This window comes from Grammomys surdaster, unplaced genomic scaffold (assembly GCF_004785775.1).
Source record: "Grammomys surdaster isolate TR1022 unplaced genomic scaffold, NIH_TR_1.0 125834, whole genome shotgun sequence".
NCBI classification, from domain to species: domain Eukaryota; kingdom Metazoa; phylum Chordata; class Mammalia; order Rodentia; family Muridae; genus Grammomys; species Grammomys surdaster.
Genome location: NW_021620662.1, coordinates 2926794 through 2952271, shown reverse-complemented (window position 1 = coordinate 2952271; position 25478 = coordinate 2926794). Strand labels below are relative to the sequence as shown.

The window sequence follows — 25478 nt, the reverse complement described above, 5'->3', positions numbered from 1 at the left end:
TGCTGGCTAAGGGGGAAGTTAAGGGTAATGATGAGTTAAGGGTGGGAAAACAACATCAAGTGATTTTAAGTGGTTTTCTGTGAGAGTCTGGGGTGGGGGTGGCGCTGGAAAGGAAAATGCAGGTGTGCATGGGAGGGAAGGGGAGGACCTAAGTTCTGTGGTGCCTGAGAGGAAAAGGTGGGTGAGGAGTAGGTGAAGGAACAGAGGGGGAGATACTTGACCTGCTTTGAGTCCAAAGCGTGATTGCCAGCTGGAAAGAAATAAAACATGAAAATCGGAAGACCGAGATGAACCAAATATAAATTTAATAATAAAAGAGGGGGACCACTAGGAACAATAACAGAAATAAAAAGCGGAAACATGAGAAGAAATGTGGAACATGGAGATCTCAGCCAAGGGAGAAGCCATTTCTAGCCGCGTGTCTGGAAGAAGGGAGAGTGTCGGTGGAAGAAGAAGAAAAAAGCTGGAGAGTTCAGACATCACTGAAGCTTCTCATAACTGCCTCATAAATGGCTGTATTAATTTCATGGCACTCAAAGGGCTCGGAACACATTCTTACAACATCCCGGAGCTAAACTCTGAGCGCTAACTGCAAGCAGCTCTACTTCACAGAGCTATCCTCCCAGCCCCCATCTCCTCAGCATCCCTTTGCCTCCAAGATTAGGAAGAAGTGACACTAAACAGTTCTCATGGAGTGGAGGCCCTGACTCCCTCTGTCTGTTAGTTTTTTGTGAATAGCTTGCTAAGTCAGTGAGGGAATCATGGAAAATGCAGATTTCTGAAACGATGGAAAAAAAAACTGAAAGTGCAGAGGAGAAATCGCTGTGGGGTACACAGAGAGTGCTCTGCAGATCTGAGCTATTAGGTGCTCCAGGAGCTTGACAGCTTGTTGTGGGTAAAGGAAAACAGGCCTCCTTCTCTTTGGTTTGTACTCACCGTGAACTCTCCATGTTCACCAAGACAGACACGGTGAGAATCTGGGGATGGGGGGAAGCGGTGTGAGGGAGTATATGAAGCTGAATAGATTAGCCTCCTTTTGAGGCCTGAAGTTTTCTCCACAAGCTTCTATGGCCTCTGTCACAAAATTCGTCACTTTTGCTCTTTTCAAAATAATGACAAACTACTTTCCTTTATTTATGATAATTTTTTTGCTTTTTTTATAATTTTTTTTTGCCTTTGCCAAAAGAGCTTTTTGGTGAAGAAGAAAAATGCAATCTTAAGCCGCTTGCACAGTGCCACCCTGCACTGCCACTAGACAACTCACAGAAAAGACAGCATTATCCAGAGCTCTGTCCTGTGGCCAGCAGAGGCTGGGGAGAGAGTTCTTTCCTGAAAGAAGACAGGGGAACCAATAGAGTTCCTTTCTACAAAATGACTGATATAGACAACTTTGGAAGGTTCCTCTACTAATCCCTCTCTTCTTGGGCAAAACTCTTCCTCTCTCCAATATAATAGAAGACGAAAATAAAAAACAGCAATAACCAAGCAGCAGGCTAGAGACGAGCACTGGGAGGGGCCACTGAACTGGCAACGAAGAGAAAAGCATGATGTTCCTCTAGAGGTTGGAGTCCAGGATGCCTTTTGTTCCCTGACTCTTGGAAAAAGATGGAAAACCAGGATGCCACACCTCAATGCCACCACCCTCAGGTCCTGGTTTCTCCTGTGGCTACAACCCTTCCTTCCAGTCCTAGGCATCCTCCTGGTGTTGACTCTACCCATGGCCCAGCCAGAGCTTCCCATGCCAGCAAGATTGTGAGTCTTCTTGGAGAGCTTGCATGTATGCAGCAGTCTTCTTACCTTTGCTTTGCCTCCCCAGGACAGCCCACTTCCACTGCACAGCCTTCTAGATATCACTATATACTCATATTTTCTCTCTCTGGATTCCTTGCACACCCAGAATCCCATTTGAGGACTAAATCTCCTGCCCACTTGTGTTTTGATTAACGAAAAGTACACACTTCAGAGTCCCAGTCGGGTAGTGACCCAAGACGCCAAGTAGGTATCTCTTGGCTGGTGTTTCCCTCGGTGTAGGAACTCTTGAGTTGGATTGGTTCAAGCTGCACAATGAGGACGATAATAAACAAAAGCAAATGCCTTCCCACACAGTTATCACTGTTCTGCTGCTGAGTCTACAGAGGAGGTGGGCAGTGTTCCTGCCAAAGTTTCCATTCTGCTCATACTTGGGGTCAAACAACAGTGCACATCTGGTTTGCTTTACCCTTATCAAACAGGGGATTTTTCTCTTTGATACTTACTGGTATAAAAATTTGTTCATGATTCTGAAGAAAGTCATGAGAATGGGTGGCATATTCAAGCCAGTATTCTCAGCCTTAGAAGGCCACTACTGTTACATCAATCTTTTATTTACTAAAAATCCATAATTACCAGGTAGCTGCCTTTCATGCTGTGCTGAGTCCTGGCAGCTCATAGGTGAAGCAAGTAAGTAGACATTTTTAAAACCCACACTAATGAATGGGTTGTGTCGTAGAATTCTAGCTTCAATAGAACAACAAAGACTATATGGGGAGCTGTCGAAGGCAGGTGAGTAAGGATGCCTCTTTCTGTGCAAGTGCAGTTACTGCCTGTGTGTGGAGCACCATTCTGCACACTAGATACTCTCACGACACCTATGGCCCAGGTGACATGTCCTAAGCCAGTATGACTTTTTTTTAATCCGTCCTAATGAACACAAGGAAGCAGTTAGCCCGCACCTTGTGCCACACGTGTTCTGGTGACACGTGAACTTGTCTGATCAGATAAGCTTTTCCCAGCCACATGCCTTCCATCCTCACTGTGGGGTAAGCAGACTCCGACGACTTCACTTTCCAGTTGGTTGAGTCACCCCACCGGGGAATGGAGAATATAAGTCATTACTTTGCAGATAATTTGATACCGTACATGGTCCTTTCAGACATTTCTTCTGTATTTATATCTTGGCAAAGGAAGACAACATTGTTTGCAGTTCTTCTATTGTCTTGCCAGCTTCTTTTTTTTTCTGGCAAAATTCAAAGAAAATAAGATGCAGGATGCATCAAGCCACAACTACTTGGCTCTCAAGCTGTAGGGTTTTTCTAATTTCCCCCACCCCATTTCACTGGCTCTCTCTCTCTCTCTCTCTCTCTCTCTCTCTCTCTCTCTCTCTCTCCCTGTGTGTGTGTGTGTGTGTGTGCGCGTGTGCACACACACACAATTTCAGCTTCTGGAGACTTTCCCAGGACATAGAATCTTTCCCCTATGCTACTTGAGAACAGGATAATCTTCTCCCTCTTTCACACTCCCAAAATTAAACATTCCTGGAAAAAAATTATTTTTTTCTTTAAGGTGAGACTGACCAGCTTAATCTCTGACAGGTTTTCCACTTGTGTTGACATGAGAGGAGAGAAAAATTAGGTGTTCCGCCATGGGTTCTCTAAGAACACAAGCAAAGGAACCTGTAATCTAAACCAGCCCAGAATTCCAGTGTTTCGGGCATTTCTCCACTCTACAAATTGTTAGAGCTAACCCCCTTAGTTGAAAGAGGGAACTGTAGGAATTCTAAATGATAAATGAAGCTATGCCCAGTACAACATGTAGTGGAGAGCCAAAGCAATTACAGGCATGAAGATGTTCCTTTGGAGGATGCAGTTGGAAACAGAGGTATTTACCAACATTCAAGGAAATGAGATACTTACCAACATTTGTGAATAAAAACCTTAGCCTTTAAGTCAGAGGAGAACATCGGTTGAAAGTTTCCAATATAATACACATGGCTGCAGTAATTTATCGATATTGTATTCATTTACTTCAGGTCAGTCATATACCTGAAATATTTCCTCTAAATTAATAGATTGACTGAGATTTATGTGTAGGTGGTCCAAGATGTATATCATCCCTGATGCAGCCATGGATGCTTAGTTGCTCTGGTAATGTGTGGTGGTCAGACAGAGCAAAGTGAGGAGTTTGACCAACTTACAAGAAGACCTGCAAAAAACCAATTGAATGGAAATATTTGACTCAGTTTCTTCAAAAAGGCTTACATCAGCAGGGCAGCCACGGTTTGGTAATGAACTTGAAACAATTCTTTTTTAAAAGAGATATATTTTTTACTGTGTTTAATTAAGTGTATTGTGAATCTATACCAGTTACATGAAAAAATGAAGAGAAGAGGAAGGCAATGGATTCCCTGGAACTGGAGTTAAAACACAGTTATGAGCTGCCATGTAGGTGCTGGGAATCAAACCTGGGTCCTCTGGGAGAGCATCCAGTGCTCTTACAGCTGAGCCACCTCTCCAGCTCTGCAGTCAGTTCTTTATATGACACACACAAGAACAAAAGAGATTTGCCTTTTCAGTACAGATTTCAAAACACCCAATAACTTCAGTATCAATATAATCATGGTAGAGAGCCGTGTCAGGGCTTCAGTGCCTGAATGGGTTTCTCTTTCTTGTTAATTTGGAAATTTTGTCAGTGTTCTAAGTCTCCAGGGACAATTAAAGGAAGAGGCTCACTCAAGGATGAATACAGAAGCAGGGAGATCCAGCCTATCTGGACTGAATCTCACACAGCTGAGCAAAAGCAAATTTATCAGTTGTTACACAAAAGTTATTTTTCTGTAAACAAGTTCCTTATACTTCAGTCCCTATTCTAATCTATACATTTCCTGAAGGAAAATATCACACACCTGCATCTTCAGTCCTGACTATGCACTGTTTGACGTACTCAGTAATGCAAGACTTGCAACCAAAATCATGCACAGGCTGTAACGCTCAGAAAACAACTCTATAGATAACAGAAAACAATCATGGTTTCCTACAATGATTTCTTCAAGGTCAAAGTACTTCTAGAAAAGAACTCTTCATTCTAATGTTTACCCTAGACACCATGATTCTACAAGATTTCCTGCAACAGAATATGACAGTGTAGATGTTACATCTCTGAGGAGGAAGGTATCTTGGCAGTTGGGAGTCAAGGAATACCACAAAGTTAACACCACACAACAAACTTCACACAGAGATTTATGGGGATAGACACAGGAGGGTGGCTGCCTCTGCTTAAGAGAGAAGTTGCAGAGAACTGACAGGAGGCAGGCTTTATATACAAGTTCTTGTGGAGTGGGGTGCAGGGGGGAGTTTCCATAGTGGCCCGGTATTGACAGTTTTTGTGGCCTGATCTTGGGGCAAATTCACGGATTAGTGGGATTTTATAACTTGTGGTCCTACTTCTCAGGGGGCTGGGAACTAGCCATTAGAGCAGTCTGGGGTGGAGCCTGGCCTGTCTCTCAAAGAGATTCCAGACAGAACAGTTAATGTAAAGGATCAGATCATTAGATAGACATCGACTTTTCTGTTCCTTACAAACCTAACCCCAAGAACATAGCACCATTGTATGTTATGGCTAAAGGACACAGATTTTGTTGCCTCAATGTATACTTTATATTCTGCAAACCAAAATATGTAACTAGTAGTGAATTAATGAGCCAATGCAATCAGAAAGGTAAAAATGTCAAACAAAACAAACAAACAAAAACCATGGAGTCACTCCTGTCCACCCTAGCAAAGAAAAGGTAATCAAATCCAGGAAGGTGTAAAAGAGGGGTTCCTATATATAATTGCCAGAGTGACTCTTGCAAGACAGACAGAAGAACAAACCTGTAGAGAACCTCACACCAGCTTCCGAAAAGCCGACACAAGAAGTCATTCTGTAATGACATCTGCCCAGTGATGATGTGTTCAGGCAGCAACCAAAGCTACAGGTTCGAGGACTGTTGCTTCCAGATACCAGTGCTTGTGGGTCTGTGGCTCGAGTATGGGCATGGGTCCTGTTGGGCTGAGTTGTGTGTCCTGTGTGTCTGCTGTCCAAGGATGCTAGGGGGGCAGAAGCGCAGGAATTTGACTGAGTTCACTCCACACAGCATCTGGTGGAAGCCAGGTTAGGCGAAGCCAGGGAGTTCCACTCTGATAGTGGGGAGATCCCAATCTGAGGTCCTGATGGGGCAGAGCTCTTGGGTCGGGGGTCTCCAGGCCGAGGCAGCTGGTGGGAGACCGGCTGGTCTCAGCCCTTGGGCTTCTAGGCACCGCTGAAGACTGAAGAAGGACTGAGGTGGATGGGGGCATATGGGCTGGACCGGGGCAAGAGAGAAGCTCCGGTGGTGCCCTGAGGGGTAGATGAGACTTTTGGTTGAGGTGACTCACTTGGTTGGGTCATAGCTGGCTAGGCTAGCTGCTTGAGTTGGCGGGCCTCTGTGGCTGAAAAGCAGAGAGGTCCTCCGGCGGAAGATTGGGCAGTGGCTCACTGGTTGAAGGCTACCTCTATGGTTCTCCACAGCGAGCCCCAAAGAGAAGAGGAAGTCCATGATCTTAAAATGTTTATTGTCATGGCGGAAAGCAGATGAAGCTGTACCCCATGTCCTCAGCATAGGCCTGAGGTTAAATATCTTTTGCAAGTAGGAAGAGGGTCTGGGAAGTAATGCTTAATTGGCTAAGCCCTCTTGCCTTTAGGTATCTCATTATTATGGAGATCTCTTGAGGCTCTGCTACCTGTAGTCATGCCCTCTACCTGTGCTACTTGATTGAAGGCCACATACCTTTCTTTGGGAGGGGCTGTAGATGGCTGATGTTAAGTGAAAAGAACCAGGGCCCAGGAGCAAGGCTGAACTCCTACTGTCCCTTTAGGGTATCCAGGGTTTGAGGCTTGCAATCGACCAGGCACCCAGCTGCCTCTCACAGCCCACTGCCCTACAAGTGCTACTCTTTATTGTTTTCTTTAAAATTCACTTTCGCTTGACTCTTTCTGAATCCACCTAGAGCTGACCAAAGTGTCATAAAAAATAAACAGCCATCCCCAAATTTCTCTTCACTATGTATTACCATATTTCTATGTCTTGCATTTTTCTTTGAGGAATCTCCTGATTTTTAAAAAATATTTTAAAAGATTTATCTATTTTTATTTCATATAAATTGGTGTTTTACCTGTATGTCTGTCTGTTCATCATGTGTGTGCAATGCCTTCAGAGGCCAGAAGAAGGTGTCAGATTCCCTGGAACTGGAAACACAGATGTTTGTGATCAGAAATGTGGTACTGGGAATCAAACCAGCATTCCCTAGAAGAGCAACCAGTGCTCTTAACCACCAATTCATCTCCCCAGCCCCTTGTTCTGATTTTTAAGGCTGATGCAGCTAACCTAAGGTCAACGCATCATGTAGCTTTGTATCATCTGTAATCCAAGAAGCAAAGAAAATACTGAACTGCAAAATATGAGTGGAGAACATAGTTATGGTTCCCAGCATTAGATCCTACTTTGAAACACAATATGCATCATCTTACTCTTCCCTACTGTGACTTGAGCCATTCTGCCCTTCAGAGTTATGTGTGTGTGTGTGTGTGTGTGTGTGTGTGTGTGTGTGTACATCTCAAGGGGTATGAATTCAGTATATTCATATACTATATATAAATTAGGCTATATATAAATATATAATATGACATATATATGCATATTTTGTGTATTTATATATAATATAAAAATATATATGTCTATATATACAGACATATATGTGAACCAGAGGTATAGTTTTTATATGTTTATATAAGTATATAATATAGAAACATGCATTTATACAATGTATATAAAGTCATGAATATGATTATATATATATATATGTATATATATATATATATATATATACACACACACACACACACACACACACACACACACATATATGACCTCATTTAAAATGGAGTCTTTGCAGACATTGTAGCATTAAGATGAAATACATTCAGGATTGTAGTTGGACTAAATCATGGACTGGTGTGTTCTAAGGAAAGAAATCCAAACACACCCACATAAAAGAAAGAAGAAAAGGTTATGACAGAAGCAGAGACTACAGTGATGTATCCAAAAGCCACAGAGTGACAAGAGTACTCAAACCACCACCACAACAAGAGAAGACTGAATGTAAGTGCCATTATGAACACTCTTAGTTGAGGTGTGGGCGTTGTCGTTATCTAAGACCCTTGACTCTTTTTTAGTATAACCTTTCCTCTTCCACTCAAATCTGTATGTTAGGAATGCAGAAATTATCATAAAGCCATAACAGAGACCATCCAAAGATGCTCTAATAAGGAGCAAGTGAAAAAACAACAAACAAACCCAGTTTCCATCTCATCTCTGGTCTCTGCTCTCCCTACAGAGGCTCTTCCTCCAAGTGCATGCACGTTCAGCTCTGCTTGCTGCAACTGGTGTTGGCTTCCCTACCTGGTACAGGTATCTCATTCCCTCACCTTGCCTAGTCATTTAGGACAGGAGCATCCAAAAGGAGATACTGACTTCAAGATTAATTCTTGTGATATTAACCCTGCTCTTTAAAATGAGTGATAGTTCTGTTAAAAGGGCTCACAGGCCTCTTGGTGTGCTAGATAGGAAAGCAATGCTCAAAGAATAATGGAGACATAAAAAGAATTTGCAGGTTGGCTTGAAGAAGTTCCTACTGGCTAATTGGGTTAAATAGAACCAAAACTAATGACAGTAGTGCAAAAGCACATTGAATGAAGTAAATAATTATTCTTGTTGAGTCAGAGAAAAATAAGTGAAATTAATCCTGTAAATCTATTGTTTGACATTGATTGCATAGTTAGTACCACTGTATGGAATATGTAAAATTTTGCTCTAAAGGTAGATCTTACACTGAGTGCTCTTAACACACACACACACACACACACACACACACACACACACCATTGGTGGCATAAATTTTAAAAGCTAAAAATAAAAATGGGTAGAAGAAAGCTCTTGGAACTGAAGCACTAATTTGCGGCATCGATTGTGGTGATGGACTGATGGCTCTGCACTAAGTTAAAGCTTCATCAAGTCGTGTGCAGTAAATATGGAAAACTTTCTGTATGTTAATTGTACCTCACAGAAGTTGTAACAAACGACAAAAAAAAAAGCCCAAAGCAACTGAAATGATTTCTAGATAGTCTTGAAATTTATAATAATTGTAACAGTAATAAAAACCTGATCGTTGTGTGATTTATAGGAAAAAAATGACAGAATGCTTTCACAACCTGCCCACTTACTTTCCCCCATGGTTTCCTGTGTCTCCCAATAAGTTACCTCTTAATTACACAGATAAAATTAGAGAGTTTCTAGTGAAAACATCTGGAAGGATCCACCTTCCCTGAATGGTTTACATCAGTATCATGACCATGGGATACTGGCACAGGCCTCCTCACAATGTACAGTAGGAGTGGTGTGCAGCACCATGGCATTTCAGCCAACTATGTAATCTAAACTAGTTAAGAAAAAAGCAGCCCATCCCAATGTTCACACTAACCCTTAATCGGGAATTGACTTGAGCATCATTTGCCCTGAAATTTTCCAATCTGAATAAAAGGAACAAAGTTGTCCTGATTGAAGGAGACCAATGAGATGTGACTCCCAAATGCAGTCTGTGCCTCGGCTGAGTCCTGAACAGAAGACAGTTCTTCAGTGCACCAAAGGGATGCCAAATAAGCTTTAAAGATGGACTATGAAATAGACTAGAATTACATCAAATGCATATGTCCTTATTTTAAAAATTTTGTCATGGTTCTATTAGAGAATGTTTATTCCTAAGGAACACACACAGCAGTGTTACAGAGTGGCATAAATGTACATGTTGGTCTAGAAAAAACATAGTTACTCTCAAATGATTAAAAATAATATGTATATGTGTGTACATGTGCATGAGAGATTTATACAATGATCTTTCCACGTCCATGGGGATTGGTTATGCACCTCATCTCATCCCCACCAAAACCCAAATCTACGATGCTTATGTTCCTTATATATTCTCATTGTCTTTATAATGGCTCTATTACTGTGAAGAGACACCATGACCAGGATAATGCTTATAAAGGAAAACATGTAATTGAGGCTGGCTTACAGTTTCAGAGCTTTAGTCTATTATCGTCATGGCAGGAACCAAGGTGGCATACAGACAGACAGGATGTTGGAGAAGAAGCTGAGGGTTCTACATCTTCATACACAGGCCACAGAAGGAGACTGTGTGTCGTACTAGGTATAGTTTGAGCTTATGAGACCTCAAAGCCTGCCTCCACATGACACACTTCCTCCAGTAAGACCACACCTCCTACAACAAGCTCATACCTCCTAATAGTGCCAAGGGTTCAAACGTATGTGTCTATGGTGTCAATCCTATTTAAACTACACACTTACATACAACACTATATAGCATTTTCACACAACACATATCTTTCCTTTATAATTTAAATCACCTCTGTACTACTTGAATTGCATTATATTGTGTACAGTATAAATGCTACAGAAAGGATTGTCATACTGAAACAAATAGCAAGGTCACAAAAAGCCACTATATGTTTAATAATGATGCTTTTATAAGGAATATCTTGGATCTGGCCTTGGTTGAATCCATAGCAATAAAACCCACAGATATGGAAGGATGATTATACCCACAGAGACAGCGAGAGAGAGAGAGAGAGAGAGAGAGAGAGAGAGAGAGAGAGAGAGAGAGAGAGAGAAAGAGAGAGAGAGAGAACTATCATAATACAAATAGGATGAAATAACTAATTGGTAATTTATATTGAATTAATATGTGTAGTGAATCAAGGATGACTGGGTATAGTCTGCATTATTCTTGTGACTTTCTCTCTAAATTTGATATCAGATTACAGTTAAACATGACTAGAAAAAAACAACATCATCAATGGTAACCATGATGTTTCCAGACAACTTGGGGAATCTCATTACAGTGCCACACAGGATTTCTGCCTGACCCTGCTGAATGGTTCCTTAGTGCTGTGCTTATCAGTTTTAACCACATACAGGGTCTTTTCCTATAACTACGCTCTGTCATGCAGAGATCATACAATCTTAGCTAACCAAAAGAAAGATCTCAGCAGGAGGGAAGAGAAGACCCTCATCCCAGGGAAGGACAGGATTCCTGCCATCCTGACAGAGGTATGGCATGAGGATAGCAGGGTGGAAGTAGTAGATACTCTCCTATAGTCTATGGGCCCCTGAGAGGTATGACCTAGCAAGCACAGAAGTTCAGAGGTTTTTAGTGACAATGCTCTCTGGAGGCTGTCTTGGCAAGGGGGGGGAGACAGCAATCAACAGGTGAAGCCACATGTAGCCACATGATCCATCAGCCTCTGCAGATGTTATCTATGAACAAGTTCCACTGAAGCATGGGAATTGCACCTTAATTTCAGCAAGTGTTTTCACAAACTCACATTAGCTTTCTTAGAATGTAACTCCTATAGGCATCAGGGTTAGCAAATCTAATGAGCAAAGCTAATGTCATATTGGTGTGCTTTGAGGGCTTGCGGTGATAGACCCTCTGAATTATTTGTTTCTATTAGGCAGACACAGGACTCATGGTCCAGGTCATTGTCAACACGTCGGCAGCTACGACTGAGAGTATCTATGTAAGCTAGGAAGAACAATGGGGGTACTTAACAGGAGAAAGGGGACACAGATTGAGTATCAAGAGATTTATGAGTGTTCTGGAAAAAGTAACTTTTGCCTTCAGATATAGGTCATATATTTTTCTAACGTTTGCTCCTTTTCATGAGAAAGTCTAAAGTGATTTGCAATTAAACACACAGACTTCTTTGGGGTAATATCAGTTACTTCTGTTGGAAACCTTAGTTTATACCACACTATTCTCATGGTTCATCCTCTCTGCAACCCTAACAGATAAGGCCATTTTGTGAAGTGGGCTCAACTCTGGTGGCTTCTGCCTGTCAACCCGCCAGCACTTACCTGTGGAAATGTTCAGGGCTCCCGTCTAGAGGCCACTCATAAGGAAGTTCATGGAGAGTAAGGTGGGCAGACAGCTCTGTATAGTAGAGCCAAGCCCATCCACCTGTGGGAACGATGCCAAAGGGGAGTTCATCCAGCACACTTTGTGTGCAGTTACTCTACACTGTCACGAGGCAGCCGGGAGTCATTTGGTTTGGGCAGAAGCAATGTAATAAAGACATAAATGAACATTTCCTTTCTTCTCCCTTGCTGTGTCACATTCCACTGCAAATACATCAAAGAGAACTGCCATTATAGAAACAAATTTTAAAATAAAAGTGCAGTCTTCAAATCTTAATGAAAAATACTATAAAAGTCAAAAGTAGAAAAATTCAGAGATTAAATAAGTGAAACGAAAAATAAAATGAAAATCAATTTATATTTGCTCTTTATGGCTGACACAACAAAATTCCATAAACTGGCTGGCTTATGATAAATACATGTAGTAGGATATATATATATATATATATATATATATATATATATATATGGAATAGTATTTAAATATGTATTTATTTTTATATATGAATATATAATATGTAAAATGTATAAATATATAAAATGTAAATATATAATATACAAATATAATATACACAAATATAATATATTATTTATTCATATATAATATATAAATATATGTTTATATATATTATCACTCTGGAAAGTTGAAAGTCCCAAACCAAGTGGAAAGCCAGTGCTCTGTCTGATGCCTCTATGAGGGGGCAGGAGGAAGAATCAGCAATACAGAATAAAACTGGTCTTCAATGGCATTAGTCATGTGGCCTCAGAGATTCTCAATTGGCTCAGGGCATCATTTGATGGAGAAGACACAAGCCCTGAACAAAATGTGGAAAAAGTTGACACTACATGCTTAAAACCTAAATCCCATTGTCCTCTGGAAGCATTAAGCTGGTGAGATTTTTCTTCACTCATTAAAAAAAGAAGAAGAAAAGAACGAGAATATTAGATGATTTATTTTAACCTCTAATCCCTTCTTGGACTTTAAAGGAAGATTGATCATGTGAATGGAGAATCTAATTCTCTTGCAATTCTTTTGTTTTAGGATTACGGTTTTTAGGAGCTTACATGATTACCATGTATTATCAGTCATAATACAGATGAATTGTACCTTCATTATGTGTAGGCCTCAACACAATTGGGAGCTTAGCTCTGCAAATGCAAGCTGTCTATAATGAGATAAAAAAGGAATGGTCAGGCCCAGATTGAACTGCAAGATCCCAATCCATTGCCTCGGGGACTTTACAGATTGCCTTAAATCTAACTCTGCCAGGTATGGACCTTCCCTCTGCATGTGGGAAAACATAACATCCACATCCACACACACGCTGACAGACTTGAAAGGGGAATAAATTATACTCATAATCACCCAGCTTAATCTTGGGTCCTGGTCAGACTGAACAAATAAGGGAGGACAAACATTTCCTCTCCCCCTCAGAACAAAGCAAGCTCTTTCATTTTTGCAAAAGACATTAATTTTATGCTTTGGTCAAGCACAATCACCCACACCTCTCCACTTACTAAAGAATTTCCCTTCTACTAAAAGCAGAGTAGGGTGTGGTGTGTGGGTCGAGGCAGGAGGCCACACAAATTATGCGGTCTGAAACCTCCATACATTACATTCTGCTGTGTGACTATGTGGTGACTTTAGGAGTAACTCAGAAATAAACGTGTTAGTGTGTGGAATTTTAGCCTTCATAGAATAGACCTTAAAGGGCTCTCCTGGCACACAAAAGGAGTCTGATAAAGTGTGTTCCAGACCAAGGCTTTAAATTAAGTATTTGAGAATGTCATCCAAAAGAAAAAGCCGAAGCCAAATAGTTGATAGAAATTTAGCTGAATGGTGAAACCATACACCAACTGCGGAGTCTCAGAGAATACTCTTAGGTACAATTTACTAAACTAACTAAATAAGGGGCAGCCATAAATTACACATGATTGCAGATGTCAGTGGACTCTAGAGCCACCTCTAAGCCCATTAAAACTTTAAACACTCTGATGCCTCATAACCTGAGAGGCTGAAAATATAGAGGCAGCAACTAGCTTCCAGAAGACAACATATGTGAGTGTATGTTGGGGGTGGGGACATTCTTACTCCATTCTTCTGGCCCTACAATTGCACCCCCAAAACCAAAACAAAATGCTGTTGGAAGTCATCACAGGATGCCAACAGAAAGTGTAAATCTCTACAAGACCAAAGATGCCAACAGGGCTGCTGATGTCTTAAAGCTTTCTCTGGGACTGGTATCAAGCCAGTGTTGGCAGCTTTCTTTAAATACAATTTCTTTATGCCAACATGCATCCAACTTTTTGCTGAAGAAGGCAACTCTGGAGTCAGACAGAATTCCAACTCCACGACTTATGGGTACTCATGATGATGACCTTGAACAAACTGGCTAACCTCTGGACCTGGTTATCATACCAGTAACATAAGAAAATCATAAAATTCCAACCTGTATTGCTCAAGTTCCTTCATAGAAACAGAACCAGTCAGAAGAGTATGTAAGGTTTTAAAATGATATAAGGGTTAGGGTCTGAAGAGGTGACTCGGTGGTTAAGAGCATTTGGTGCTCTTGAAGAAGAAAGACATGCTTCAGTTCCAGGTACCTACATGGCAGCTCACGATCTGTAATTCCAGTTCAGGTGAATCTATTGCCCTCTTCTGGCCTTTATGGGTACTGCAAACACATGGCACTCTAATACATGCAGGCAAAATAATCATACACATTTTTTAAAAAAGACAAATACACTTTAAAATAAAAGAGAATTGGCTTCTGTGTTTACAGTAGCTGAATCTCAGAGCAGGAATAATGGTACAGGTCAAGCTTGAGGTCACCAAGCCTCAGAATGTCCCAGTGTTTCGGAGAAGTTAGTTTTGTGTTCTGTCGAAGCTTTAACTAACAGATAAAACCCACCCATCCAAGGAAGAGTATCAGGCTTTCCTCAGTCTGTCAATTAAAACGTTAATCTATCCCCACCATAAAAATCCACACAGAAACATCTCCAGAACTGTGGCCCTATCAACCAGACATACAGCTATTACATGCCTATAAAGTCTTTCTGTGGGATTAAAATAAGTTGACTCGTGTCAAATCCATAGAACTGTGACTGTTGCTTCATGACTACTCATCATAGACATGACTGTCATCATTCTTACTAAAAAAAAAGGTTAAAGAGAAACAAAGCATCCTCATTGACTACTATCCAGAAGAGGGGACTAGGTCTAATCACAAGGAAAACTGACAGAGATCTGGAAAATGTGATGATGAAAGAGTGACCACCATTTCAGGAACACCAGGACTGAGAGAATAACCTGGAGCAGGGAGTTGCAAGATTGGGAGGAAAAGTTTAGTCTGTAAAGCAGGAGATGAGTCAAGGATGGCCAAGCAAGTTACAGGACATTTAAGAAGAGAACGTTATGGAAGAGGAAGGTGGGAATAATGTAAAGGCCAGAGAACCAGGATATCTGCTGTGAGGTTTTATCTTTCGCATATGGAATCTATACCCATGAAATCTGAGCCAAGATGACCCACTACTAAGACTTGAACAATAACACCACCAACTGACATGCCAGCATGGATGGGGGAAATCTCACAAGGCCTTACCACTAAGAGAAGAGCTATAGGTAATTAATGCCTACTGAGATAGAAGGAATCAATCTTCCCCAGAGATGAGCAGATGAGCCCAGGAATTGTTTAACGGACACCGAGTGATCAGCTTAAGATCATACACATACAAGGAACACCAAGTGGACTCAACGAATTGTGTTTATATATTTATATGCATGTAGAAATGTAACATTAAAAGGTAAATGAAAAATAGAATTATAATAAAGATTAAATAACAGAAAAAGGACTATAGTGAACAGAGGAGGGCCAAGTAGGGAACAGAAGGGAGCCATTGTGCTCACCCCTCTAGGGATGAAAGAAGTGAAGAACATCTACATTAAATTCAGCACATGATGATCTGTGGCCCAAGATGGTGACAAGGGCTTACAGGTAAACCCATGAAAAGGGGAGAGTAAATCCACTGGGAAAGAGACAGAAAATTAGGAAACATTTTCTACAAGAACCTTTTTCATTCAACTTTCCAGTGCTGTGTAGCTTATCTCTCACTTTAAATACATCTACTGCTCTGGGTTTATAGCATTAATAAATCTGGACAGTAATTTATTCTGCTCAGTCAAAAGTCTCAAACATAACACTGCATGTTAGACAGTGACAAATTATGTTATTGCAACCTAACTCCAGTAGACATTCATAATCCAAAAGAAAAAAAAAGGCAGAAAGTTAAGTTATGAGGTCAGGGCACCAGCAAATCCTTCCTTGTGATGTAGGTTAAGAGGGGGCACTCAGAATCAGGGATTGGAAGTAGGCTACAGCACTACGGTTCAAGATCAGAAAACTCCTTCCAAGGATGCTGCAAAAAGCCCTTGTTTCTATACTGTGTGTGTGTGTGCACATGTACACACTTTACTCAAGTAAAGACTTCTTCCCTTGTGAAAGCCATTCACATCATGAAATGGACTTCAGTAAAAGAACAGAATTCATCTTACACACATTTCGTTTAGAATTCATCTTTTACTAATCTTTTCATCTGCACATCTTAAGGATTCCACTGTTGGCTGCTGGAGAGATAGCTTAGTGAGTAAAAACAGTTGCCACTATGCCTGATGACTTGAGCTCATTTTCTGGAACCGACATGGTAGAAAGAGAGAACTGCCTCTTACAAGTTTTGCTTTTGACCTCCACACAGATGCTGTAGCAAGCTCATACATACTCGCATACACAACCACCCCACCAAAATATAAATAAATGCAATAATAACAATTAAAAAGAAAAACATGTTCTAGTCATAGGAAGAAATGTTTGTCTATATTAAGACCTCCAAGACAAAGAAGAGGATGACAGTTGAAAAACACTCTTAGTGTCCCAAGTGGCAGGTTTTAATGCAATAATGATTACCATCACTTGTTCCATGTTGCCAATTGAAATGTCTCTATCAATCTCCCTTGAAAATTCTAATCTGTCCCAGGAAAAGAGAAAGACTATAAGCTAAGATTCTCCAAATTTTTCAAAAACAAACCAATCAAACAAAAACTACAGCAAGGCCAAGTTACTTCTATTCCATGGGTACTTCTCAAGTCCGTGGGTGCTTATTAAGTCCACGAGTACTTACCTATTAGAAAAAGGTATGTTGCTTGAAAGATCTCCTCATCGAATGTTTTCAATGGGCTACCCAGTTTTTCTTCACTGATTGAAGAAGAAATTAGATCATTTTCTTAAGGAGATTACATAAGGAGACTAGACTTTTCCCCACTGTGGCTAAGAAACATAACACGTGTAGATTGTCACATATTGGGCTATAGAAAGATGATGTTCAGATAAGGAACATGAAAGCTAGGAGACCAGCACAAAGAGCAAACTAACTCTTCAGTGGCTTTCCAAATGTTTCTGGATTGGCAGGGAAGAGGACACCCCCAGGCCTGGCAGTGAGAAATCAGGAATGACAATTTGGATGGCAACAGTGAGTATATTGTGTCAGAATTCTTCTAGACTGACAGAATACCAGTCTGCCTGAGTAAGGACTCGCGGTAGGAAAGAACACAGACTCAAGGAGAGAAGTGACAGGCTCATAACACTCTGGGAGTCCCATGCTTTCTTTCATTGACAAAATGAGTTCATTTGCATTACTAGTAGCCTAGAAGATCTAGTTCAGTGTCAACAAGTATTTGTTGGATAAATGATCTGTCTACATTACTAACATCCATTTACCACTAAGCTCTAGTCAACACCCATTAATTTTGAATGAAAACATAGATGAAGGGATAGCCCTACAGGCAGCAGACTTTCCCTGGATATCATAGCTAAGTATAGAGGATGATCAAATCCCAAGCATATGCAAATTCTTTGTAGGTGGTGATTGTGATGCTCAATTTTTCATCACTGTGACAAAATACCTCAGACTTGGATGAAGGAAAGGTTCGTTTGATTAGTGATTTTAAAAGTTTCTATCTATTGGTTCCATTGCTTCAGAACCTGAGAAGAAAGTACATCATGGTAGGAGTTTATGGTAGAGGACATTGCATGACAACCAGGAGGCAAACACCAACAACTTCTTCAAGGGTTCACCATGCATCTTCTCTGCTTGGCAGTTCAGTCTCTATGAGGCCCTATGGGCCCAGGTCAGTTGATTCTATAGATTTTCTTGTGGTCTCTCTGACGCCTCTGCCTCCACCAATCATTCCTCCCCCTCTTCCACAGGATTCCCCAAGCTCTAATATTGGGCTGTGGGTCTCTGCATCTGTTTCAATCACTTGCTGGATGAAGCCTTTCAGATGACAGTTATGCTAGGCACCTGCCTGCAAGTATAACAAAATATCATTAGTTGTTTCAGGGTGGGCTCTCTCTCATGGCATGAATCTCAAGCTGGGCCAGTCACTGGTTGGCCCTTCCCTCAAATTAGGCTCCATCTTTTACCCCTGCACATCTTGTAGGCAGGACAAACTGAGTCTAAGGATCTTTAAGGGACTGGTGTAGATGCATGAATCCTTCAAGTAGCTCTCCTACTTGAGTATTTCATAAGACCAGGAATCTGAAGAAATGCATTGGAAAAAAATGAAGAGAGAGAAACTTCTGGAATAAATACATTCTCTTCTCACTTGTATTGAAGTCTCTTATGTGAGCAAGAATAGACCTGGTTTCTACATAGGAAGAAACATTGTATGATTCTTGTTTTATTTTGCTGTTCTCCAAAAGCAGAATCAAGAAAAGTCTGACAGTAAAACAACAAGAAAAATCCTATCCGGAAAGGCAAATATAGAGTTGATACAGTACCTCAGTTTCAGAAAACTTTCTCAGTAACACTTCACTGGAAGCTTAGAATTCACTACCCTTCCTGCCCCAGCCATGGAAGAGTGTTAGAAAAGGACTCTCTTACCCTGGGTTCTAAGAGTGGCAGTGTGCAGCCTCCTTCTGCTGGCCCTCACTAACATGTCTTATGTGAAAAATAAAGGTATAGGGTAAGCCAGTGTGACCTCTGAGTTGTTAGTGTATTTAGACCTTGCGTTTCCTAACTAAGACAAACATACAAGTTTTAATGGGGAGTATACGGGGAGGAATAAGAATCTTCAACACAGGAGGCTGAAGAGATGGCTCAGTGGTTAAGAGCACTGGATACTCTTCCATGGGACCTGGGTCCAGTTCCCAGCACCTACATGGCCATTCACAACATTTTATAACTGAAGTTCCACTCTCTTCTGGGCTTGAAGACCACTACACAAATACAGTACATACAAGCAAGACATTTGTATATATAAAATAAGAAAATAAATTTTATCAAATGAATCTTCAGCATATGTGATAAGTGTTTATTTACTTTTTTCTGTTAGTGAAAAAAAAAAGCAATGAAAGCAACTTAAGGCTTGATTTGGGTTTACAGTTCCTGGAGAATGGACTCCATTGTGGCTGAAGCAGCATGGCAACAAGCAAAGAAGAAAAGGTAACAGGAACCTTTGGTTCCTTTGGTTGGTTATATTGTATCCAATTTCAAGAAATGGAGAGCAAACGGGAAGTGGGACCATACTTTAAAGCTTCAAGGCCAGCCCCTAGTGACTGCTGCCTCCTAAAGGTTCCAGAACTTGCCTAAACAGCCCACTAGATGGATGTTTTTAACCATGCAGGCCTATGGTGGACATTTCCATTCAACAAGAATGGAACAGGAAAGGTTAAACTTTAACATCTAAAACAACTGATTTTCTTTATGTGGGAGACAACTATGCAGCACTGTCTAATTTCTTTCCCTTCCCCCAACACATACATTCAGAATAACTGAAAGCAAACAAGGTAGGATGTTGCTACCTTAAAAGCATTTAAACAAGTGGTACCCAGCCAATGGAGCTGTTTGGGGAAGTTAAGAACTTCTGTAGTTGTGAGGTGGCCTGCCTGGTGGCAAAACAGGCCTCTGAAGAATGTATTCCTCTCTATTTGGCTGCTCACTCCCTCTCTGCTTCTTGTTGAGTCAAGATGCAGACATCCTCTCAGCCTCTCATTTCTGCCCAGGAAGGAACAGCCTACCATGGTGTGCTGAAATCCTCAGAATCTGTGGGCTGGAATAAAACCTCCCTCCCTTTTCATGGAATTATTATTCATACTCTGTCACAGCGACAGTAAAGGTTTTGAATACATAAGTTAGTCGTGTATGAGGTGAAATTCTTCTCCACATACTCCACTAGCCCAATAAGCACTAGGACTCAGAAACAGTCTCAGGCAGTTAGCTGCCTGAAGTCCCACAGCTACTGGATGATAGCATTGAGATGAATATGGGCTATGGCTTAGAGCTCATTTGCCTCTTCTTCTGACATTCTTCTGAATGTCCCTTTTTCCAAAGTTAAAAAATGCTACTTGGTTCTCCCATTATTGCAAAATTATACAAATTGGCAGTAACTAACATCTAAGCTCTTATTCTTTTGTCTCCATGACTCATCTCCATCCCAGCCTCTCCCTTTGGTCTTTAACTCCTGTCTGCAAGGCTCACCTTGCCCTGTTCCCACCCAGGACTCCTGTCAGTATTTGCAGGAAGGTATATAGACTGTATTAGCATATAGTATATAGACTGTGGTAGTGGCACAGATGGGCTGGCTGACTGGGAAGCTGCCTCTCCCCAACATGCATCTACAGACTGGTGGAGTACGCTCAAGTTCTCTGTTCAGCATATCTATGATGCTTCTGACTGGTGACCAAAATAGAGGACACGGCCTCTACCCCAGGAAAGTAAGCACTGAGGCATAAAAGCTGGAGCATCCTGTTCCCTAGACTCCCTCCAGTGTGGAGCCTGCACCCACGCTGCCCAATGGGAAGGACACAGCTTGCCTTTACTGAGGAGAACTCAGCTCATTGTGACAGTAGCAGAGGGCTGTCCCTGTCTGTGAAGGACTGACCATATCGTACCCTCGTTGTTTTGCTTTATGTCCTTTCAGATTGGGATAGAAGTTAAAGTTGATGGAGGGGGAAGATTAAAAATACACTTCCATTTGCAAAAGAAGCGGGGAGTCCTGAGAGGGCCAGGAAGGGGAGCATTCTGGTTTCCACGGTTCTCTGCTCACATAGCCATCCGGCGCAGGACTGGATTCCTGCATCGTCTTCCCATACAGAGCTCTGCAGACTTCTCCACAAGAAAGAAGCAAGATGGCAGCCCTCGGCCTCAGGGGACTGGTGGAGACTTTACAGGCTGTTTTCAAAATGAGAGCTAAATTCCTGACATTGAGCTGGGAGGAACTGGTGAGAATAAGGGGAAAATGGGCAGAAGCCAGCATAGCTTTCGTTCAGATTTATGGTCCAGCCACCCTGTGATTCCCAGCAGGCCTTTGCTACATGGTGCTTTTTTTTTCTCTCTCTCTCTCCTCCTAAAAGTTTGTCTATGTGAGCCAAGTCTTCTTTCTTCCTTCCCTGGAGAGAACAGGAAAAAGGGCCTGTGTCCTGCATTTGAAAACATCTGGTGGGACCATCAGGGGAGAAATGTGAAAGCTATAATTTAACTTACCTTTTGGGATAGGTTTTATTGCATTTGCTTTCTTGGATGAAAAAAAAAAAGTTTGGCATTTCCCCATTAGTTAATGGGTTCGGAATTTTATTAATCAATGTCGAAATGTTCATAAACTAACGCCACCTTTTATAAGCAGGGGCAAGAACCGTTTCCAAATGCTTCCAGTCAGAAGGAATAATATTAAAATGCAGGTTGCTTGTGTGCTAAAACCAGTCTTTGGGGAATGGAGCATAAGCTCTCAATTATCCCAATCACATCCAGAGTCACAGACCAGGGCCAGAAATGCAGCCCAGACTAAAGAGTCCACAGGACTCCACCTGCAGGATCTCACTCGAGCCCAGGCTGGACCCTTCGCTGCCTTGCATACTACATTGCCCAAGCAGACCCCATCCAGCCTTCACACCTGCCCCAAAGACTACCAGAGCAGATGACTATTAATGAGACATAGACACACAGGAGGTTCTCAGGCCCACAGCGGCTCTTCATGGAGGTTTCATATTGTGCTATTGTTGCCTGGATCATGCTCTGGACTCCTCTGGCAATCCCAGGCACTGTAGTCTCCCTCAAATGAATTCAAGCAAGATGAACAGCAGGCGTGTGGAACACAGTTTATCGCAGAGAAGAGCAGAGCACACTTTACAGAGGTAAGAATGGACAATTGCCAAAAAGACTGTTGTGTTAATTGACATTTTGGCAGGCTTTATACTATTTCTAAAATTTTTTATATAAAAAAAAGTACAAAAAAGAACTGTTCCCAGGGTACGTTTCTCTGTCCAGATAATTGATGGAACTATTTGGATTGATTTAGGACAGGAACAATGATATGTCCTTGCTCTTAATCTGGAAGACCCTGCTAGGTATCAGCTGTATAAGGTGTAGGCCGACGCTCTGTATGAGTCTTTTGAATAATCTGCCCCCTGGGATTTCAGTTCTTGGTTTTGGGTCTGTAACCCAGCATTACTAGTCTTTTTTCTGCTTCACAGTCTACCAAAACCTAAGCAAACAGCCTCCTATAGACAAGAACTATTCTAGCTGCCAACATGTCACTGATATAGTAAACTGTACCCTTAGTACACGAGGCAAGATGAACTCTTCTTCCCTTAGACGGCTCTCTGGCCAGGAATTTGGACACAGGAATGGGAGAAGGAATAAGCAGCATACGCAGCCCTTCCATTGCGAGGCAAATGTCAAAGAGAAGTGAGCCTATTCTCACCTGTAAATATCGTAAACACATATTCTTCATCAGATTTGTTCGTACTATAAAAACCCAAATGTTCATTAGAACAGGGCAGATAAACAAAATAATGCTTGTGCAGTAGAATGAATGTTAGACAAAAAAAAAAAAAATTGTGGAAGCCACGTCTCCTCTGACATTGGAGCTCAGGAGTTGGATCCGATCCTGTAGATGAAGGGCTCAGTCCCACCAGACAGCCTCATTTCAGCCACGAGTCAAAAAGTCCAGACCACTCTGTACTTCAATTCACCCCTGCCTTAGTCAGGGTTTCTATTCCTGTGCAAACATCATGACCAAGAAGCAAGTTGGGGAGGAAAGGGTTTAACCAGCTTACACTTTCACATTGCTGTTCATCACCAAAGGAAGTCAGGACTGGAACTCAAGCAGGTCAGGCAGGAAGCAGGAGCTGATGCAGAGGCCATGGAGGAATGTTACTTCCTGGCTTGCTTTCCCTGGCTTGCTCAGCTCGCTTTCTTATAAAACCAAAGAGTACCAGACCAGGGATGGCACTACTCACAATGGGTCCTCCCACCCTTGATCACTAATTGAGAAAATGCCTTACAGCTGGATCTCATGGAGCCATTTCCTCAAGGGAGGCTCCTTTCTCTGTGATAACTCCAGCTTATGTCAAGTTGACACACACAAAAAAAAAACAGCCAGTACACCCCAACGCACACACACACCTCAACTTCAGTAGTTTGCTAGAATGACTTATGGAGCTCAAGAAAACTTTGCTACTACTGGTTTGTTACAATAACTCATAAGGAGCAAAGTGGAAGAGCCATACAGGACAAGGCCTGAGGCGGAATTTAGCTCCATCTTCCTTCAGGAGCATTACAATCCAGTGCACTGATATGTTCACTAACCTAGATACTTGTGGAATCCTATTATTTGGGGCTTATAGAGCTCTATTCCAAAGATATTATTGATTAAATCACTGACGAGTGGAGACTGACTCTACCCTTAGGTCTCCTCCATTCCTCGGAGACTAAGTTCCAGCCAGCTTTCTAATCATGCCTTACTCTTCCCAGGTACTAGCCCCTATCCTGGAACTGTCTAGAGACCCAAGGCACCAATAATCTTATCCATAAACTCAGGTATGGCTGCAGGGAATTTTCAATATCAGGAAATGCTCCTGATGTTGAATTTCATCCTACCTCTTGAGAAATCCCAAGGGGTTTAGGAACTGTGTCAGATCCTAAAGACCAGGTTGAAAATGAAAGGTTATTTTTCATGACATTACAATTTGAACCCAACTTAGACATCTGTTCTTGCCTTGTTCTCTGAGGAGCTTGGCTCATACATAATTTCTTCAGCCTGGAACCCAGAAACCTTCCATCCATTTTCATTCCTAAAGTTCTTGTTGAGTCATGGCTTTTTCTAATTTTCAAGTGATCAAAGGCCATTCATTGTCTACCAGATAAACACTGTACTGATTGGCCTGGCTCTGAGGATCTTCTGCAAACAGGCTTCTAAATACCTCTTTATGCCCTATATCCTCCCGCAACATATGTCTTTCTCTGAGGTCAAAGGAAGCGTGTGAGTTTTCCCAGCTGTATGTCCATTTCCCACCTACCTCTTTACTTGGAATTCCTAGCAATGCTTCCTTTCTTGTCTCCCTGTGTCCCTGTTGCAGCACTGTCTGCTGAGCTCCTGGCTGTCCTTTCTCAAAGCCTCTGCTTACACATTACCTTTCCCTACAGGGGAACATAACTTTCTGCTGTCAGTTTACCTTTTCCCTATTTGTATTAGTCTTATGGCATGTGGTCATGTCACCTCATGATGACTTAAGTCCCCATTTCAGTTGTAAACTCACTTAGGACGCAATGCAGATCTTATTCCTCTTGGAATTAAGTCACCTTGAATCTACCTCAGATGTTCATAAAATACACGGAGATGAAAAGGAGAGAAAGGAAATGAACTACTAGGCAGTAGTTATATTGAACAAAACTTGATGAATTAATTCCATTTAAATTAAATTACAGCTTAAAAGATTACCTACATAAATGTCTTAATTATAATTGGGGAAAATCCTCTTACCAAAGAATTACTCTACAAATGATGAAACCTCACAAATGTTATGTTGAAGCTTCCTTATGAAATCAGACTACCCACTGCATTTGGCCCTCTGTATCTGCGGTCTCCATATACAAGGATTCACACAACCACAAATAAAAGCATTCAACAATGTTATGTCAGTCAGAATGGTGGATACACAGACTTTCTTTTCACTTGCCACTATTCTCTAAATAATATTGCACAACAACTATTCTCAAAGTGTTTAGATTCTATTGGGGATTATAGGAAATCTATAATTTAAGACATCAAAAAGATTTCTATGGGATGATATGTAAACATTATGCCTTTTAACACACACAAAAAAATTTATTGCCCACAGTTGGTGGTACTGGAAGGGAGTCTTGGAACAATCCCCTTGGATTCTGAGGGGCGAATCTATTCTTCTTTAAGTGAAACCAGTCTGAGGACCTGGCTGAGACTGAGTCTCTGAATTCCTAGTACACATCTGCTTCTTACACAGCCAGGTACAATGTTTCAGTTTACTCAGAACTAATTATAACAGATTCTACCCCTCACCACAAATGTGTCACTTGGAGAAAGTGCCTGACTTCTCTGAGGCTCCATTTCTTTGTGAAGTGGGACCTACAGGCCTATTTTCTTTTTTAGGTTCTCCCTAGGAATGGTGCTCTGGAGAGCATAAATAAGAGATGCCAACGTTAGCAGGAAAATTTCAACAGTGCTCTCTACCTCCCACCTAGGTGTGCTCATGGTCCTGTCTGGCTGCAAATGGCTTTGGCAGAAAAAAACAGGGACAGTTCTTCTCGTCCTTGCTGGGCACTGAAGAGACATTTTAATTATTCT

General features: G+C 41.5%; 1 long non-coding RNA gene across 1 annotated transcript; it reads right to left on the bottom strand.

Moving 5' to 3' along the window:
- Window positions 1–3331: 3331 nt before the first annotated feature.
- Window positions 3332–23784, bottom strand: LOC114640529. The gene is made up of 5 exons (XR_003714157.1): window positions 23756–23784; window positions 12933–12990; window positions 11765–12028; window positions 4126–4168; window positions 3332–3407 (listed from the first exon to the last, which is right to left on the bottom strand). It is a non-coding gene; the product is annotated as an uncharacterized LOC114640529 (long non-coding RNA).
- Between the last annotated feature and the right edge of the window lie 1694 nt (window positions 23785–25478).